The 7,040-nt window shown below is 42.4% G+C and overlaps 1 non-coding gene across 1 annotated transcript; it reads right to left on the bottom strand.

Annotated features, from left to right (window-relative positions):
- Window positions 1-2,056: 2,056 nt before the first annotated feature.
- Window positions 2,057-2,131, bottom strand: TRNAA-AGC (transfer RNA alanine (anticodon AGC)). Its single transcript has one exon. It is a non-coding gene; the product is annotated as a tRNA-Ala (tRNA).
- Window positions 2,132-7,040: the final 4,909 nt, after the last annotated feature.

Below are 7,040 nucleotides of genomic sequence, written 5' to 3'. Positions count from 1 at the left end.
ACCAAACCTCTTATAAATACCCTACCACCCAACTCAGCAGAATGGACCTCCCCCTTTTGTATCTACTGTTAGAGTCAGGCCATGAGCCACTAATGTGTTATCGTTCACTGTGGGTGGGATGGGAGCTGGTAGAGACCATCTTGCATGAGGATCGGTATAAATGTGGCAGAGGAGCTATGGGAATCAAATTAGGTAAAAGGTTGGAGAAGGGGTAGGGGGGAACTTGGCCCCAGGGGCGAGCTGGGGCTGGCTAAACGTGGATTACTGCAGGTGAAGTGTGCAATCCAGCCCTTGTGGGATGGAGGGAGAGTTTAGCTGAGTGTCTCTGGCCCACAGGCTGTTACTGTCAACACACAGATGAGACATTGTTCCCAGGAGGCCCTTGGCTCCAAAGCAAAGTACCTAAGTGCTGAAGAGCTGAAAAACTACAGTGTATACCTAAGGACTGGTCCAAGAGACTGAAACAGAGACTGAAAGACTTAGTTGTTCCTTCCTCGGGGGAAAACTCCATGGCCCCTTAGCTGGGAGTCAGCTGTTGGCATGGACTCTGTGAAGGCAACTGTGTATGGCACACCCCTCGGCAACACGAGACCAGTAGATTCTGAGAAGCCCATCCCATCCATCCACAGGTCTACTGAAAACCACCCAAACAGTTTCCTGCTTAAGGCTGAAAAATATTCCTGGGATAGGCACATCCCAGAAGCCTCCCTTTGATACTGCAAACCAGAACTCTTGACGTTTACAGTCAGGAAATTCTTCCTGATATCCAGCTGAGGTCCAGTAGCCACACAAGCTCGTTTCTTCTTACCTGTACTGAGTGGAAATTCTTAACAGCTGCCAATCACCATCACTAAATGGTACCTTTAACTCCTTGCTGGTTGGTCTTAAGCCCTCTTATCCAATCTTCTTTCCTCCATACTCATAATCCAAACTTTTCACCTTTTAAAAAAATTTCCAAGTCATTTGATTGACTTTATTATTTCCTCTCTTCCCTCTTGTTCAAAGTTCCCTCTTTCTTTGCTTAAAATAATGGGATTCCAGACTATCGTAGGAATTTGGTAAACGCTAAAACATAAATTCCCATGAGCTATATTTTATTCAATATCGAGTTAATTTTTCAATTATTTTACTTGAAGTCTTCCCCCTAATAACTATGGTCACCACTGACCATAGGTCTTACATTTTTACAGTGTATTTTTCTGCCTGATTACCTTCAAATAGCGATTTTATTATACATAGTACTTTGTATGTGCCTTTTTATCTTTATGGTATTTAATTTAATTATTCCTTCTCAGTTTATGTTTCTCCAGAACTGAAGGATATTTTTGTTTGTCTTCTTCACAGTCAATCTTGTTCTTTGTACAGGAGTTATGACCAAAGAACAGAACTTCTTTCAAAAGAAGAGATTTATAAAGGTTCTCATTCATTCACTAAAGATCAGACTTAGTATTATAAACTTCTGTCATCTCTAGATCTTCTCTGTCTTTGAGTAATAGCTTCCTAAGATGCTAGATTCATTTTCCCAAGGCCATATTATTGTTGAAATATCTAGATATATCACAGCTATTTTTCATTGTGGAGTCATTTATTGGTCCTAGCTGGCAAGACTGCCGTACTTTTTTCCTTAGAGGATGAAGGAAGTGGTGATGTTATACAATAGAACTTTGTAAAATCTATTAGAAGGTTTGGAAGACTACAACAGAAGGCAGGAGTGGGAGGAGGGCATGAGTCAGAGGAATGCCAGGAAAGTTTGTATTTGAGTCTCACCTCTTCTGTGCCTGTGGCTGTGTGACCTTGGAAAAACCACTTTCTATCTTAGAACTTCAGTTCACTGAAGATAATACAATAATAATTCATAGGATTTTTTGAGATCCCAGAGTGATAATACATATTAAGTTTGTCATTACTTTTATTTTTTGGTTTAATGCTACCCTATCTTCTCTGGGTAATGGTCATTTCTCCAATTGTCAGAACTTATGGCAAAGGAAAGGCTTCCTTCAGGAGAAGTAGTTGAAATAACTTTTAAAGTTTTGTGTTTTTGTTAATCAATCAAACATGGAGGGGCTGGGAGTTGAACCCATGGCCTCATGTGTGCTAAGCATGTGCTCTACCACTGAGCTACACCCCCTCCTTCCTTGAAATAATTTTTTAAATGTAGGCTTTATTATTATCCATGTATGGTGAAGCCAACAGATCAGGAGATGATGGCCATTGAAAAGATAGTTTGTTACTCACAGTGCCCAAGAGGAGGGCACATGCCATGTCACAAAGGGCCACATGGGGAAACACCAGCGTTGGTCAGGAGACAGAAGAAACAAGGGGTAAATATGGGCAAGAGCCTTCACTGTGGCTTTTGTGGGAAGGAACAGTCAAGGCAGGGTAAGCAGGATTGGCTGGTTTGAATAAATTCTGCAGACTCTGGGCCATAGAAGCTGTCCCTAGTTGCCTTGAACATGGCCCTGGTGTTATTAGGGCAAATGGATTTTGTCCTAGAGTGTAAAAGCCTTGTGAGAGTTCAGTAAAGGAGGTGGTATGGGTACAGAGCATGGACTTGTTAGTTTGCATATGAAAGAAACTCTAGCAGACGAGTTGTTTACTACCTCTAGGATTGGCTAGCTCTGGGAGGAGCAATCTCTCTGGGGTCAGCAAGGCCCCAGATGTCAAAGCATCAGAAACATATGGTTAATACAATCCTCTCACACTCACCCTGTCGTGAGATTTCTCTCCCAACTCACCTAGTTTGGTCATGCTACAAAGGAAGGCATACTGTCTTTATCAGGCCCTTATTAATACACGTATACCTTGGGTGTGTAGGGATAAGATGGATACCAAGTGGTGCATTATTAGAGAACAGTTCATTTATTCATATATTCATTCATTCACTTAAATACTTACTAATCAACTACAAGTATGTGAGGCAAAATTGCCTCCTAAGAGAGAAAAGTTGGCCTTGGGTGATGAGCTATAGAACAGGGAAGTTTCAGTTGTAGTGGCAACAGGCAGCATGGAAGCCATCAGACTGATTCAGAGAACTTTAGGACAGAGAAAGCTGGATAAAGGAGAACGGGGTGCTATGGAGAGGGATGGATGGGAGGTTGGCAGTGGGCTGAGGAGCCCCGGAGTTGGGGAAGAGAAACAACAAAGGGACAGAGTCTATCACAAAAGGGGAGAGGCTCATCATGGACAAACTTTACTTCACGATTGAGTTTGGAACCAGTCCTATTTATTTCACCTTTCTGGAAGGATCTGGTTTCCTAAGCAAGGAAAATAGAACAGGAAGTGGGATATATCTGACGCATGCTCCTAATTACAGCACTTTTACATACAGAGACCTAAGAATAGAAAAAGAAGGATGTTTAAAACTTCTTTTGAGTTTTGAACCTTTGAAGAAACGGTACTCAAGAAATCAAAGAAACAAATGAATGTTAAAATCATACCTTTGTAAACAGGCATGAGATTCACCCTCATTCAAATCATTTCCAAGATAGGCCAGGGTGTCATTCTTTTTCTTTCCATTCTGCAACCAGAGGTCATTGTTTCTGTGAGTTTCACAGTGAAATATCTGAGTGACTCTAGGAGCAGAAGGTAAGGGAGAGTGAAGGATGAGGGGGTTAAGCTACATGTATAGGTTCTGAAAAATTGTGTGGAATCCAGACTTTAATGTGTCGTTGTCCAAACAGTTGCACTAAGTCTTAATAGCAGGATTCAATTTCTACATTAGACCTACTAGTCTTAATACAGTAACATGGTTTTAGCCTGGGCTTGAGGAAGAAAAAATAGATGAGATTTGCCATAATTCCAGCTGTAGTGAAGTAAGAATTTAAAAATTAACAAATATGTAGTGTTGGACTTACCTGGTGGCACAGTGGTTAAGAATCCACCTGCCAACGCAGGGGACATGGTTCAAGCCCTAGTCCAGGAAGATCCCACATCCTGGAGAACAACTAAGCCTGTGCACCACAACTTATGAGCCTGCACTCTAGAGCCCGTGAGCCACACCTACGGAGCCCGCATGCCACAACTACTGAAGCCCATGCACATCGAGCCCGTGCTCCACAGCAAGAGAAGCCACCTCAGTGAGAAGCCCGCGTACCACAACGAAGAGTAGCCCCTGCTCTCCGCAACTAGAGAAAGCCCACGCGCGGTAACGAAGACCCAACCCAGCCAAAAATAAATAAATAAATTAATTAATTAATTTAAAATGTAGTGTTACAGGTCATGTTTCCCAGAAAGAAGACTCTGAGACTGAATTTCCTTGCAGAAAGTTTATTGGGGGTTGTTCTTAGGACCTATGAGGAAATGAAGAAAGTAGGATTGGGCAGAAGGAAAAGCTGGGATGTGATATAGTCACACAATATCCAGATCATCCCATGGGGCTATTTGGTGCTGAAATGTCCTTGCAGAATTATCCCAAATTGGAGAATGGGGGTGGGGCCTTTATACCCTGATGTTGATCATTTGATGAAAGCCACACACAGGAAAGGGTGTGATTGTGGGCAAGGTGACTCTCCTTAGCAGAGGACAATCTCTGGGTTTGAAGTCAGTGAGTGGGAATTCTGCTAAGAGCTGTCATCTGTCAACACACCCAGCAGCTGGGGTGCTATAGTCTGAGTGTTTGTGTGACCCCAGGATTCATATATTAAATTTCAACACCCAATGTGATGGTATTAGGAGATGGGCTGTTTGGGAGGTGATTAGGTCAGGAGAGTGGAACCCTTGTGAATGAGATTAGTGCCTTTATAAGAGATCCCAGAGAGTTTCCTTCCCCTTCCACTATGTGAGGATACAATTAGAAGTTTGCCACCCAGAAGAGGACCCTCACTCAACCATACTGGCACCCTGGTCTCAGACTTCCAGCCTCCAGAACCATGAGATATAAATTTCTGTTGTTTATAAGCCACTCAGTCTGTGGTATTTTGTTATTGCAGCCTGAATGGACTCAGACATGCGGGAAGAGTGCTTCTGATCTAAAGAAGTTGGGGGTGATGGGCTCACCACAGTATCTTCTTTCAGGCTACCATAATCATTGTACCAATGCTCTGCAAAAGAATGAGGAAAGAATAAATTTATTTTATCAAATAAAATATATAGCTACTTCACTGAATTGGGATTGGGGGTGAATGTTTGCTCATGTTATCTTCACAAAAAGGGTTAGAGCAGGCTTCCAGGGTCAGTACAAGACTGCTCATTCTCTCAGTCACTCACCCATTCATCCTTTCATCAAGCATTTATTGTGTCTCCCAGGCAGTGAAGATGTTTCAGGAATCAGAGTAGACCCCGTAATGTTGACTTCACCGCTTCCCATCCCCAGCCATCTGGTTTCCCAGTAGAGGACAAATATGAAGTTAACTGGGAATTTGGTCTGTTGGTTCTCAAACTTGAGAGCTCCCCAGGTGAAATCTAAAATTGACCCCTGCACACTAAGAGCAAGGAGAGACAGAAGAAAGAGAGCACTCCAGATCAGTAGGTGGCAGTTTTAATCAGCAAGGGGACTTCATCTAAGGCTTGTTTAGGGTGGCCGAGATACTAGTAGATCTCTGCACCTGCCCATCAGAATCTTAAAAGTTTATATAGAGATCTTAACAAGGTTCAGTCATGTATACTGTCCAGATGGCCTCAACAACACGTTACTCTCTCAAGGCCGTGTCCGTGAAATGGCTCCAGCTATGAGAACAGTGGGCAGAACGTACATTCCAAGGACAGGCAAGGGGGTAAGGAGCCTCCAGTTGCCCAGGTCCAGCTCACAGGTCAACGTCCTCTCAATGACTTCTTCCAACATGGTCTGAATTTCTAATGTACTCAGTAAGTATTCAAATATTTTAATGATGATGATGATGTATACTCAACAAAGGGAAAGTGAAGACTTGAATAGTAATTTGTGAGTGAGCAAAAGCTAACATTAGATTTAATTCTCAATTCTGACCACAATGCTTATTTATACCAACTAAATTTCATAAACACTATCATATCACTTATTAAATATCTTTCCCCTTATGTTCAGAGTCAATGGTGCCTTACCTTCCTGTCTCCACTTCCTACTCCTCATTCCCTCTGGTATGTTCACTTTCTTGCTAATAATTACCAACCCTGAGGTCCATCCTTTATGACTTTCCTACCAATTCATGGTCTCTGTCTCTACTTCTCCCTCCATCTTTACCTCTTCCTAGGATGTTGTTCCTGATGATGACATGGGGGAGATGTTGAGGCAGGTTGAGTTAGTATGAGGGGTTAGCACAAAGGGGCATAGTCAGGGAACGAAGTATCCAGAAGGAAGCAGATACATACTGAACAGTATATTGAAAGTTCTGGCCCTGTCCTGCACTCTCCACTTTTATCACCATGATCATGAGAATCTTACTGGTCCCATAGGGCACTCCACTGCACTTAGGCAAACATGCCACAGAATGAAAATGGGAAATAATTACCTGGATTGACTCATTCTGCCCACTCCACCTGCTCTTTTCCCTTCACACCACTAGTAATATACCAGGGCTGGAGAGGGGAGGAGGCTAAGTCAGTCAATAAGTGGAAATGTTAGGTGTTTGTGGGCAGGCAGGTGGTTTGTGGTATTTACGTGATTGTGAAATGCAAGAATGGTATTCGCCAATGATGGGATGTTGATTTGTAAGGCAAGGGCTAAAGGGTCAGAGAACTATTGCTGTGTTGGGGCCAGCTAGTATTTGGAAAAGGATGGCAGTCAGTGAGGTTAAGGCTGGATATAATTATGGAAGCTAGACCAAGTGTTAAAATGGCAATTTACCAAGGGTGACAGTTTTAGAATTGTCATCAACTTATGACCCTCTATTTCTCCTTCCACCGTCTCATTTTCCAATTTGCTAAATTACAAAATATTCAAGTTCATCAGCGTTTCCTCAGGGAGGAAGTCACCATTTTCTAATTGTGTGATTCTAGTTACATTTTAGTATCTTAGCACAAGCCATTTCCGAAAAGTCACAAACACAATTTTCACATAGTTTTCAAGACATCCGGTTTTAAACACAACTTTCTCAAGTTCCAAGAAGAGATAATTTTAAGAATAA

This window comes from Eschrichtius robustus, chromosome 13 (genome assembly GCF_028021215.1).
Source record: "Eschrichtius robustus isolate mEscRob2 chromosome 13, mEscRob2.pri, whole genome shotgun sequence".
Lineage (NCBI taxonomy): Eukaryota > Metazoa > Chordata > Mammalia > Artiodactyla > Eschrichtiidae > Eschrichtius > Eschrichtius robustus.
This window is presented reverse-complemented; position numbering and strand designations above follow the sequence as displayed.